At 35.5% G+C, this 14,364-nt stretch overlaps 1 long non-coding RNA gene across 1 annotated transcript; it reads left to right on the top strand.

Moving 5' to 3' along the window:
* Positions 1–1,464: 1,464 nt before the first annotated feature.
* Positions 1,465–14,077, top strand: LOC145691940 (uncharacterized). Its single transcript, XR_014132591.1, has 3 exons — positions 1,465–1,708; positions 10,215–10,353; positions 12,921–14,077. It is a non-coding gene; the product is annotated as an uncharacterized LOC145691940 (long non-coding RNA).
* Positions 14,078–14,364: the final 287 nt, after the last annotated feature.

Below are 14,364 nucleotides of genomic sequence, written 5' to 3' on the forward strand. Positions count from 1 at the left end.
TATCCAGATTATCACAAACCACACGTCGTGAACAAATTATGGGCAGATGTAAGCAAGGAACTTGGCGTGGAAGGTATGTATATTTTTCTTTGTTTTGTCTTTAAAATATGAAGATTTAATTAATACATGAACTCCAACTTTTTATTCAATTTATTTTTCCTTTCTGTTCCTTAAATAATGATTTTAGGAATATATGTAATTATTGACAAATATGTTTGAAATAGCAAAAACGGATTCCTTTTACTCATGGAGAAAAGTTACGTAGAAAGTAGATTGATTCTGTAATCTCTAATCTTATTTAGTTAATTTATTTAAAGTGAAAATAGTAGCGGTTACCACGAAAGCATAATAATAAAGGGAGCGACATTCAGTCTATTTTGCACACAAAGGAAATGCCATTCATCCTTTGAATGTGCAAAATATGTCATTTATCCGCATTCGTCTTCTTCGTGCTCTCAAGATTTTAAGGTACGAATTTTGAAGCAAAAATATTTCACATTGAAGCGTTGAAAGAGACATTGCAACTTGATTCGCATTCGCAATCGCATTCGGAAGCAATGAAGGCGCAGCCTTACACGTCATTCTATTTATTACCTGTAGTATGAAGCGCCAGGGGAAAGTATATGAACCAGCGTTGCCAGATCTAGCATAATGATGCTAGATCTAGCATAATTTGCATTTCTTTAGATCTAGCATCTTGCTTTTAGCATCCTACCCAAATCTAGCATAATTTCAGCAAGTTTATCAAAAAGCCGTAAAACCTGAAGATGAGAAACAAGTTGGTCGTGGGAAGAAAAAAAAACGGCAGAAATGTATCCTCTTTCATCGATTCATATAGTCGGTAAACCATACAGGCAGTCTTATTTTCCGAAGTAAGTTAAAAATGGCTTTTTTTTTTTTTTTTTTTTTTTTTTTTTGTGGCTTCACCCACGGTTTTCTAATTCTTTAACTGCGAGGCATGGTCGTAGCTATGGGGGCCATTATCCCCTGCCAACTTTTTGACAATTTCACCATCTTTATTTCTGACTTCATGACCACCTTTATTCCTGAAATGAAAGGTCAGGGACCGACCAAAAATTTGCCCCCCCCCCAGCAGACAATTCCCAACTCCGTTTATGCTGCTAGGTAAAAACTTTCTAATTTTCTAATTTTCTTTCAAAATATGTAAACAAACACTTTGCATTCATTTATACGATATATACGCCATTGAGTCTGGGAACGACTGCACTAGTTTAGTTGAGTTAAGCTTTGGTGCGTGAAGTATTGAGTTCTATCCACGCATTCTTGAGCTCTGCGTATTTTAAGTTACGTTATCGTATCTCAACTTCGTTGTTTTTTCTTTTAAAACTCCTGAAATAGTAATTATGAGGATCTAGCATAATTTGACCGAATCTAGCATAATTTCGATCAGGTTTTGGAATAATTCCGAACTGTCAGTCTGGCAACGCTGATTTGAACCAGCGAGATTTGAAAACAAATGAGTGTTAGATACTGGTGGATCATTCATTTGTGAAGATGAATACAAATAAATTGCTTGAAATATTCCTTCCATTGAAGAAAATAGTAACAAGTCAAAATGTTCAATAGAGATCACCTAACGAATTTAGCATTTGGAGCCTACTAAGACTACATTTAAGTCGGAGGCGAGAAAAACACTGTTAATAGTGATGAAGAAAGAAAGAAGCAAAGAAGCTAACATTTGAAACAAGTAAGTTTTTATTTATTTATATATTTATAACATTTGACAAATTTCTTCCATTTTCAGGTTAGGGTAGAGCTTTGTATTTCTCTTAACGGCATAAGTTTAGAGTTGCCCCTCAACCCCAAACTGGTTTCTGATTTATGCACGGGTTAATTTACAACGCCCGCTCCAGCAGATACTCTCACTCAGAAAGGAGAAATTACACATTAATAATTTTATGAAAAAGAATCAAAACTTACCTAACCTTAAGCTAAACCCTACCCTACTTATTTATATCTTACTCTACCATACCCTACTCTACTATATTTTTTCAAAGGGCCCTACTTATCGATGCGTAGTTGGGGCGTGTCTTACCCTTATGCACTGTAGTTTTTATGTTGTACGTCCATACTGTCCTTATACTGACCTCTCCTTATGTCAATCTGCACCGCTTTTTATAAAAATCAGGAAAATTTACAGGAGAAATGAGGTAAGAAATGATAATTTGAAGTTTTTATTTGATGTTTAGGAATTTAAGTTAGGTATGAGAGTTATGTTTAATACGAGAAAAGATATGTGGAAGTTAGTACTATTTGCCGGATGCGGAGCATTCGCGGAAGGTTTCAGCAGCATAGTAGTTGTAAAATATGGCGAACAGGTGTAATGAATGCTCAAAAATAATGAAGAAAACCTTTTAAATTTTTGTAAAGCCAACGGAGTACTAAAGTTAAGTGAAATGTAATAATTTTTAATACTTTAAGCACTGTTTTTTGTATGTTGCAAAGTCCAAGGGCACCTACAGACTGGAGGGGCAACTCTAAACTTAAGCCCCAGTTTGTGCTAGGTAGCCACTGAAAAGCGCGAGTGTTATCTAACTGAGTCAGGGCAGAAGTGCAGCACGAAAGCCCGAGTGATAAAAGTGCGCCCGTAGGGAGCAGGCGCGTCATCGACGGGGGTTACGCGCATAAACGATGATAGTGGAATAGCACACAAACGACTATTTATTCCGAAGTTGGTCGTCGCCTACTTTTTGGCTAAAAGTGTAATAATTGGTTTCTTTCTTTACCAAAGCTTTACATTTAATTCACATAGTAATGCCGAGTGAGCGTTAGCGAGTGGAGACGGGTTAGTGCAACGCAGGGCACGTTGTTTTCTGTTTTTATTACTGCTAAATGGAAATGAAATGAAATCTTTGAGTTTTACGTCCCACGGTTATGCCGGTTAGGCTAAAGGAGACGGTGATAATGAGAGATGAGTGAAATGGTGGAATGAAGAAAGTGGGAGGAAACGGGAGAACCCCGAGAAAACCCACGAGCACGGTGTTTGTCCACCACAAAGTTCACTTGGCGGAGGCAGGGTTCGAACCCGGGACCCCAGGCACCAGAGGTTACTGCTAAATGGGAAAACGAGCCTGTGTTCTAGAAGATTGCTGCCTTCTTGGTTATGTCACTAACCGTTACAGTAGACAATATAACTTTCACCACGTTTCTTTATATTAGTATATATCAGGGTTGGCAAAAACCATGTTTTTGTTGAAAAAAAAAACAAAAAAACTTTTTTTTTTTTTGTTTAAAAGCAGGTTTGTTTGATTTAAATAATTTGCTCTATATATTCATATCATATATGGACAGAAATAAGTTTGTTTCATCTTGATGTTATTATGCAACAACCGGGTTATGCTGGAAGGGGTCACATAAGCTTAATGCGGAATAAAAACCGCTTCTCGAGTTACATCCGAGAGAAATTGTCCTCCATTTGAACTCGGAACCAGGACTAATTAGCCACAAATGCGATACGTCTGCCGACTCACTCACGAAGGAATCCTCATAAAAATACGTTGAACTGATCTTTACATGCTTCTTGATATAATTGTCAAGAGTAAATTCAGAAGAGCAAAAAGATAAACAGCTCCACAAGTGAAACTATTATACAGAATTACATATGGACAATTTCAAAGTACTACGGAGTACAGAACAACTAATTTAGTTCAAGTTAGTTAACAATGACTTTTATTGATACAAATTAAAGAAATACAGCGGCTTAATTTGTATATCAGTAAGAAAAGTGAATAAAGATACGAATTATTTGAGTCCACTTTGGCTCAGACTCATTTATACATAAATAGATACCAGAAATACTTCTCATTTCACTAACTGCCTCTCGTGGGGTCTGCATGACCCCCCCCACACACACACACACAAAGTACGGCATTTCGAAGTATTTTATCAATAGTAAACATTGAAACGAAACAATATTTAGTATTTTTCTTTGATTGCAATTACATAACAATAATAACTACAAAAAAATTACAAACATTTATAAGCTTAAAAAAAAAAAGTTGCTTTTGTAGTATAATCTTTTTGAGTAATGCATGGGGAATTTAGGTCTGAATATAACACGAATAATGGGAGTAAAACGTGATAACCCACAAATGTCTGTTCATCAAGATTTTACAAACACTTACACTTTTACGAACATTTTTCGTTTTTTGGTAAAAACCAGTTTTTTTTTTTTTTGAAAAAACCAGCTGGTTTAAACCAGCCAACCCTGGTATATATATAGAATGTAAGAAAATTTAAAGCATCAAACCTACAGAGGTGATTTGTCACATCAGAGCAAAGAAATAGTTCATATGGACCTGTGGTCAAAAGTCCATACTTCCGAAGCTATAGACTGTCGAAGACATAAGAAAATAAACTTTAAAAATCTATAGCTCAGTGTGGGACCGTGCGCAGTCAAGGAAAACATCACTTAAGAACTAGTATGTGCCCTATTCAAATACCCATGTTTCAGAATACTGCGGTGCTTGCGTATCAATGGACAGTTTATGAGCACTTCAACTTTTCTGAGTATTCCTCAACTGGCTCTATAAAAATTAATGTGTAAGTGCCACAAGATTCTGAAATATGGATATTTGGATAGGGCACGTAGTAGCTCTTAAGTAATGTGTTGACTCGACTGGGATCGGTCTCACAGTAGTGGAACTCTGGACCTCTAAGTTTCCTTTTCCCACGTTTTCGGCAGCCTGTAAGTATAGACGTTTGACCACGGGTCCATATGAACTTTTTTTTTCTTTCGTGTGCAGAGTAAGAATTAAATAGCTGCTGGTAGTCGAATTTCGGTTAAAACCACGCTAGAAATCGTGTAGCCGAATAGTAACCGAGCAGTACTCAGTGAAACTACACTTTGCCTTTTCCTGGATTACTATAGTACGGAAGGTATAACGTCGTTGCTTTCCCGTGAAAAGTTGTAGTGACGTTTATGGGGAGTTGCCAGCTTGGTTACTCGTGGCTCGCTGAGCGCAGTGAATGGTGGCTGGTGATTTGCTATCCTCTTACCACACCCCCAGTGACGAGCAGGTCCAAGTGCGGGAAGCCAACGACGCTATACCTACTGACCTTTAGTTACCAAGAAAATTGTCAAAAGGTGTTAACCAACTTACTTGATTACATTAAGCAAAAGGAATAACAGCTGTACAGTTTTGCGGTAAAAATAGCCGTCTCGTCTTTGTAATTGCTCATTGCACTTAATTATTGCCGGTACTTGGGCTGTTATAGACAATTAGTTATTTGAACCCCTCTTCCTTGGTTGAAGGACTCAGTTATTCAGGATAAATTAACACGTCTCAATTGATCTTTCTTTTCGAGTATCGAAATTCTTATATAATATTAAATTAGCTGCAGTATGGGATATTTCGAAGTAAAGTTTTCTGGTCACAGTATGAAACATCCTCAGATATACTAGTTGTCATTGTCGTGTATGCGATGCACTAACCAATTAAAGTAGTGTCTACTAATTACGGCTCTCGATTAATTTAATCGTGTGGTTGGCGTAATCATAAATATATTCATCTTTATTAAAAATTAGTTGCTATATAGATGTATATGTAGTATATAAGCGAATTTTAAAGGGAAATGTAGACATAGTAACTCCCACGGGACTTTTTTACAGGGGGGAGTGGGCAAAAGGACCGACATACAAGCAAAGTCACGGATACAAATACCTAGAACCACATAATATTTAATGTAAAATACAATTATTACAACTCACTGCTAACTTTACTAACTGTTGTGTGTGAATAAAAAATTTAGCATATTTTAATACTAATTAGGAAAATCCATTGTTAAAGCAAGTGCTCCCTGCAGCGGGCGGCTATGGTTACAGAATACAGTTTTAGTGTTATTGATACTTCGTAAGTGAAATCCTCATTTAGTTGGGTGAGGAATCTAGAATACGATAGTGCTATGATAAAGAAAAGAGTAAGTTTTTATATTTTAGGTATGTTTTGTATTTGTAACCTGTTCTTCTTTCCGAAAGTATATTCTCCTTTAGAACAACTTAACTCTGTGCATCAGAAGTGCAGAAGTACAACTCTTATGTAAATCAGGCGCAAATATATATGTATTGAAAATTGAAAGTAAAGATTACCATAAAAAAAAAAAAGCAATGATAGAACGACAGTGCGAAAAATACGAACCAACCAGTGCTAGATAGCCACTGAAAAGCACGAATATTATTAACAGAGTGAGCACAAGGGCGTAGCAGGATGAGCTTAGTGTGCTTCCGTATGGAGCGGGCATGTCAGCGACGGTGGATATGCACGTAACCGAAGGTAGTGTAAAAATTTTATATCCCATACAACTATGCCTTACATCTAAAATGGCTTTACTTCACTCCTGTGGTTCTGCATCATCACTTTACATAATGCTTTGAGTTCATAATAGCTTCCTTACGGAGTACTATGCATTACGTATTACGTATTTCTACCTATGATAAATATTATAATAGATATAAGGCTCCGATATATTGTTACATGTAGATTGCTATTGCAAAATGAATCAACATATAAATAACATAAATAATGGTTTGCGCCTTTCATTTCAACTCAGCAAAAAAAAAAAAAAAAAAAAAGCATCACCATCTCAGATATTATTGGAACTTTTTTTATAGCGACTAGACATGTTTTTTAAATGACCCGTATTTTTTGTTGTTGGAAAAGATTTTCCCGCCAAGTAATGGGCCATCAAAACGGGAAGTACAATTTACGAATTTTAGAGGACGTGGAAAATGGTAAACTTCGTAGCCTCACCATTCAGCTATGGAGACAGATAGTTATAATTCTTGTTGTGGTATGTACACTCATGACAATAATTATTGTCGCATGTCTATAAATATGTTGTTGTAGGAATATAATTTGATAACGAATTCGTCCGGTATTTCTTATAATGTAGTATGTGTATAATCGGGAAGGACGATGTATGTGGCAAATTTCATGTCAAAAGAGCAGTAAATAAGAACAATAAAACGAAAATAAAACTTTCTTGTCAATTTAGCAATATTTTGTTTTACTCGTTCTAATTTTCGTGTTTGTAATTCTTTTCTTCTGAAATTTACTACGAGTATACATTTCCCGATTATACATGTAGTATCAGTATCTATAGTACCCTGCAAAATCATTATCAAATTATATTCTTACAAGAAGACAGTTATAGATATGCGACAATCATTTTGGACATGAGTGTACATACGGATATAAATAAAATATATTTTATTATAGTTTGGTTTGCGCATGCGTATCTTTTGGTACATAAATTAACAAATGAACGTAAGTTTATCTGAAAAGTCGAAGGTTATGCTTTCTTTCGAGCGAATTTTAAAATTCTATTTTACGGTTGGTAAGACCTAATTACGCGCTTCGAAAAAAAATGTATTGCTTGTGTGTGCAACCGTTTGGTCGCAAAAAATTCGAGAAACCGTCAAGTTTTCAAAAATCACCTTTCTCGAAATCGCCGTAATTTAAAATCCTGAAATGTTGTCAAATTGTTCAACTTTACATGAATAATAAACACACCAAATAGCATTGCCGACCAATGCTTCACGAATGAAGTACAGCCTCTTGAAGTTAGCGAGGTTTCATTAACTTCAATATCACCGTTGGCAACACTGAAAACAATGAAAGTGCAACAATTTGATGATGTTTGTGGTTCACATTCATTAAATAAAGGATAAAAGTTTTTCCTGGCTCCTTTTTATTATTTTGATCAAAAAGGCTCTCTGAAATAATAAAATGAGCCTCCCCCTACTCCGTTTTCTTAAATCGATGTAACCTGAGGTGAAAATTACGATTACGAAACAAATTTTAAAGTTACTTAAAATGGTTTTCGGAAACAAAGTTTCACTGATTTTTTCCACTCTGAAGTAATTATTTGCTTGCTTAGTGTCTTCTTCGCTAATAGCATGTCACCATGGCAGATGCTCCAATAGGTGTTGGTGCACTCACAACTCGTAGCACGTTGTCGATAGTCACAAAACACTTATATTCTCTTCTCTTATTCTCTTCTGGAAACGTGTACCCTGTTGAAGGTCCGGAGCTCCTCCGTGGCTAAGCGGTTAGCGTACGCGCCTTTGGCGTGGGAGACCCGGGTTCGATTCCCGGCGGGAGCTCATGTGGTTCGGATTCCACGTTAATCTGTAGGTCCACGTCTCATATAGCCTCGCTGCTGAAAGGGACGCTAAACTAAAATCAACTCAACCCTGTTGAAGGTCCATGTGGAAACAAAGAAAAAAATAAAATGAAATCTTGGGCGTTTTACGTTCCACGTTTATGCCGGTTAGGCTAAAGGAGACAGTGATTATGAGAAATGGTGGAATGAAGAAAGTGCGAGGAAACGGGAGAACTCCGAAAAACCCACCAGCACGGTGTTTGTCCACCACAAAGTCCACACGGCGCGAGCTGGGATCGAACCAAGGACCCTAAGCACCGGAGGTGAACGCTCTACCACTGAGCTACCGCGCCTCCTGGAAACACAAAGAACACTGTAATTTCATGTAATTTATGATTTATTGATAATATTTCTGCTATCCATCACTGGTTATCATATATGCATTTACAAAAGTTCATTTTTGCAGATTTCTTAAATCTACACTTTGAATTGCAGAAGCTCGATTTTGGGGAAAGCATGAAGTTAGTCCATGATGACCCGTTACTGCCATAAAAGCCAAAGATGACTTCGGTAAATACCAGTTACCGGTCGCACACTTTCCCACTTTTTTTTTTTTTTTTAATTGTCGAATTCGGTTTTTGGCAACAAGACGAGAGTAATACCCGGAGTTGGTACTTGCACTATACTCACGAATTTTTCTGCAGGTTTAATACTGTGAATCTGTTTTTCTTTTTCCCGGGTTGCCACATTCTTATCCCCCCTCTCCCCAATACGTCGCAGAGACCCTTACCACGGCCGATTTCACTGAAAAGCCACTGCTTTATCGGACCTGTCTGCATCTTGGACATCTGAAAGCAATTTTTAAAGTGGAGTGCAGCACCATCAGAAATCCTTGAAACGGTTTATCAAATTGTAGACACTTATTTTCATGTGTTCGAACCTTTTTCTATAACATATATTATCGCTTTTCTTCGAGTATTTTTAGAATCTTATTCATGGCTATGAGTACGAGCCGAATTGTGTGTTTTGTCATCGCTTAATACAGCAAAACTGTCAGTTGTTTCATAATAATATATCACTCCCGTAAAGAAGGACATTTGCTCGTTTTTCCAGTGATCATTCTGAACTTCCCTTTGCAGAATAACAGTCCAATTTAAGCGAAGTTCACATGCAGTAAAATAGAATTTGTATCTTGAAATTTTACACGATGCTTTGCGGTAACATTTTTTTACACTTTCATTGTTTTCATTGTTGCCAACTGTGACTTCTAAGTTAAAGAAAGTTCGCTAACTTAAAAAGGCTGTAGTTCATTCATGAAGCATTGGTCGAGAATGCTATTTGGTGTTTATTATTCATGTACAGTTGAACCATCTGACAAAATTTAAGAATTTTAAATTATGATGTTTTCGAGAAAATGACGATTTTTGAAAATTTGATGATTTCTCGAATTTTTTGCGATAAAACGGTTGCACACAGAAGCGATACTTTTCTTTTGGGGGGGGGGAAGCGGGTAACTAGGTCTTACCAACCTTGAAAACGGAATTTAAAATTCGAACCGGAAGAAAGCATAAACTTCGACTTTTCACATAAACTTACGTTCATTTGTTAATTTATGTACAAAAAGATACGCATACGCAAACCAAACTATAATAAAATATAGTTTATTCATATCCCTATGTACACACCACAACAAGAATTATAACTCTACATGTCTCCATAGCTGAATTGTGAGGCTCCGAATTTGACCATTTTCCACGTTTTCTACAATTCATGAATTGTACTCCCCGTCCTTGATGGCCCATTACTTGGTGGAATTTTTTTTCGGAAAAAAAAAAAATACGTGTCGCTTAAAACACGTCTAGTTTCTATTAAAAAAAGTTTGAACAATATCTGAGATGGTGATGGTACAATTTTATTTTTATTTATTTATTTATTTTTGCCTCAATTGAAATGGAAGGCACCAGATATCTAATTTAAGTTAAAAACAATGTACGTTTCTCATTAATTTTTAGTTACTATAAAGATGTGACTTAAAATTTGTAAAATACTGTACATATTTTAATTTTTTGCATTTTCTTTTTCTATAATAGATTATTAAAACACATGGTACAAAACATAAGAAATGTTTATTAAGTACTGACCTGTTCCGAGAGATCAGAAAAGATGAATACGAGCTGGTTTTGGAATGAAAATGGTGTTCTTTATGCTATGTATTGGGTAGTTCAGGAAGTAAGTATTTATTTAATGTTTTATTATTATTATTCGATATGCCCATTATACCATATAGTTGAGACTCTATAGTTCTATAAATAGAAAGAATGTGTCAAATAAAATTTACTGTAGGTAGCCAATGACACCCCAAAATAAACAAACTTCTGTTCTTTATAATATATCGAACGTAAAGAAACGACATTGGTTGATTTGGCGCTTTATTGATGCATTTCGAATAAAAAAAGAGAAGCAGGACACGAGGCAATGCTTCGAGAAGACGATTCGCCCAAGAAAAGAAGAAAATTCCCGACGAGAGCTCACGTCGTGGTTCGGATTCCACGTTAATCAGTAGGTTCACGTTTTGTATGGCCTCGCTGTTCACGGGACGTTAAACTCAAATTCAACTGAACTGAAAGAAGAAAATAGATTCAAGCTGATGAAAGAATTCGCCGTACAGAATTTTGAAACTGTTGACATTGCAGAATAATGCTGGATTTGGCCCATAATTCCGTCATGGAATGTTAATGTCATGGTAATTGTAACATAAGACAAAGTAAATTATTCAATAGGTATATTAGATTTCACTGTTGTTTCCTTTCCAATTATCTGTGTTGCAAATACGTAGTAATAAGCAGTAATGCAGTGTTATGAATTGCTATGAAGTTATGAATATCCTTTACGTTAGAGATATTGTAAAGATAACTTCACAGAAGTTTACTTTGGGGTGCTGTAGGATGCCTACAGCAAATTTTATTTTAGCCCAATATAGATTCATGCTGAGAAAAATTTCTGCAGGTCATTGTCTCCGATTTTCCTGAAATTAGGGTATATCATTCTAAAAACAAAATAATTAGTCCCTTTTTTTTTTTTTTTTTTTTGCATTATACAAAAAAAAATATTAGAACTAAATTAAGCATTTGTCGCAACTGAGACTTTCAGTGACTGTTTGCCATGGCGTTTTAAAGAAAATGTGGATCAAATTTAACCTTTCCGAACTTCTTAATTTTAGGTTGTGCAGTTATTTTTTGAGTTTTAGTGATAATGCCTATTTTTAAGGCTTTTAGTACGTAATCATCCGGTTTCTATTTTTGAAGTACAATATAACCCATTTAAGTAGATTAACCTATTTAGATATACGGCTTTGCGTCCAAACGTCTCGCTCCCAAACGTCCTGCTCCGGTATCACAGGGTGGTATAGGAGCAGAGGGCTGGTGTTATTTATCACTAGCCTTTAAGATATATATATATATAAGTGAGCATAGTGAGAAGGACCACATATACTTCTACCTTATTAATTTATACAGTATGGCGCTAAATTCTGTGTACGAAAGCAGAGGGGTGATTCCTGAGAGTTAAAAAAAAAAAGTTCCAATAAACATAGGGCGAAAACCCCATCGTTTATGTGTTATAGGCTGCTGAAATCATGAAAAAATGAACTTTAAAGGTTCATAGCTCCAAAACTTTGGGACCTACCTTGGTCCGGTCAAGACTTCACTTAGAACCTAGTATGTTCCCTATCCAAAAATGCGTGTTTCAGAATCCTGAGGTGCTTCCACAACAATGTTTATAGAGGGAGTTTGACTACGGGCCTATGATATAAAGTATTCTCCAACTACCTCCATAAAAATTGTTGCGTGAGTACCTTAGGATTCTAAAACATGTATTTTAGAATAGAGCACATATTAGTTCCTAAGTGAAGTCTTGACCCGACTTTGGTAGGTCCCATAGTTTTGGAGCTATGGACCTTTACAATTGATTTTTTCATGTTTTCGGCAGCCTATAACACGTGAACGATGGGCTTTTCGTCGTAAGTTTATTGGAACTTTTTTGTTTGTTTTACTCTCAGGAAACACTCCTCTGCTTTTGTACGACGAATTTAGCGCCATACTGTAGGTATCGTTAAAAAAATGTAAATATTAAGCTAGGCTTAATCTGCACTTTTTTAAAAAAGTTTTTATCTCTATTACTTTATGGCAGGCATGCATATAGCGGAGTTGGGATTTGGGCGCCAGAGTCCAGCGGGCAAGCTCTGTGTCGGTGTTCTACATTATTTATTTACAAATACTGAACAAAAATTCAGAATAAATTAAATCTTTTAAAAGTTTTTTTCTTTTTAACTCTTTTTAAAGCGAGCTTATCTTCTTTATCTTTTAAGTCGAAGCAGGAAATATAAACCACCGAACGATTTCTGTGTATGAACTGTCAAACTCGTAACCCAGCTGAGTTACTTTCCTTCCTTCGCTCAGTAATACTCATGCATCTACAATTTCCATTTTCATCCTAAATTAAGTTTATTGTGTTCTGTAATATCATTATTTTAAGTTTGGATCATAGTTTCAATTCTATATCTACACTATAACTTTATTCAGCGTACCAAATTTGAGTGATATTTATTAAGATATTTAGTATATAACTTCCAAAAGTATAGGAAACAATGTTTTAGTATTTTGGATAGCCTGAGGTAAGATAAAAAGAAAACCGCATAAAACGCTTCGTTTGACTTAACCTTGATTCTGAGATATCTTTCGTTTTTAAATTTTGCCACACATGCTACAAATAGTAATTTTACAATTGCTTTATTTTAGGAGTCCACTGTGTTTGGAGGCTATCAACCGAGATGATTTCAAGGTACGCCGCACACAGGTACTACATAGACGGTACCAAATTTGACCGTAAGTAAGGATGAATCCCAGAAAAAGGAAGAAAGTGTTGTGACTCACCTAGCATTTCAAAGTGTCTTCCTATGTGATGAACTATCATCAGCCTCCCATCATTAGCGCGCGGCTTGCTCAATTTGCAGATTCGACGAAAAACGTTGTATATATAGAGAGTTTGGCATAGAGACATTTAGTATAGGAAGCCCAAAATTCATAGCGTCAACATAACACCAATTTAAAAATATAGACTGAAGATCTAATTAATTCTTATTGACTGTGATTTTTTTTTTTTTTATTGGCGTAGCTCATTTCGTGTGATGTGTATGGTACTCATTTAAGCTAATTTGCGTGCATATTATGCTGTTTTAATTTATGGCAGTTAAATCACACTTCAGATTCTAAAGTAATGTATAATATACCTACTTCGTATCGTTAAATATATTCTTAGATGAAGGTGACAGAGAACTTTTCAAGAAATAGTTTAACTTATTTTGTGTGTGTTGAGGGGAGGGGGGACGTAAGTAAACGCATGATTCTGCTGCTTGGTTTTCGGTGATTGGTACAGTCATCTTCTGAACTACAATACTAGGGTGTGGGAAAGAGTTTGTAAGATGCAACTCTGTTCAAACTTTTCTTACAAAGTGTTTTTTTTTTTTAATGTTAAATAAAACTTGTTAAAATTGATACACTGATGAGGTGTATATACATTTCAAACTATTATAATGTACGGTATGCAATTAGTAGACTTAAATTAATATAGACTTTTTGTTTATGTATTCACAGTAAATATATTGTGTACTACAAATGTATACTTAATGTAAAATTTAATAAATTATTACTGTAATTATTCTCAATAAATGTACAGGATTTTATTTTATGTATTGTCTTTTGAAGGTTCATTCCTTTATTTGGCTTTCGGTTTGTTATGTAATCATAAGGAATGTAGGATGGTGGAATTTAGATCATTTTAAGGATAATTTCTCTATTATATACGATAACTCAAAGAAATAATCGATTGTATATCGCATTAAATATTTACATGATATAAAATAAGTTATTTTCCCCATTTATCATGTATAAATCTTACCACCAGTGGGGTTCTGTAGTATAGACACTAGTTGCCCAAGTACTTCACAAGTTGCGGTATAGTCATTGGGGTCTGGTTGCTTGAGCACTGACTTCAGGAGTGGTAGAATGAATGACTATTCGGAAACAGTGAGTAGCCTAGTGGTTAATGCATCGATACGGTAAGTTGAAGTTACAGGTTCAAATCTTAGTCCAGTCTTGCATTTTCTTTCCTTTTGTAATTATGTACTTTAGCTTAGTAGACCTGATTTCTTTATACTCGAGTTATTCCATCATGACTTTCAAC

This window comes from Thermobia domestica, chromosome 8 (assembly GCF_964235325.1).
Source record: "Thermobia domestica chromosome 8, izTheDome1.hap1.1, whole genome shotgun sequence".
Classification (NCBI taxonomy): Eukaryota; Metazoa; Arthropoda; class Insecta; order Zygentoma; family Lepismatidae; genus Thermobia; species Thermobia domestica.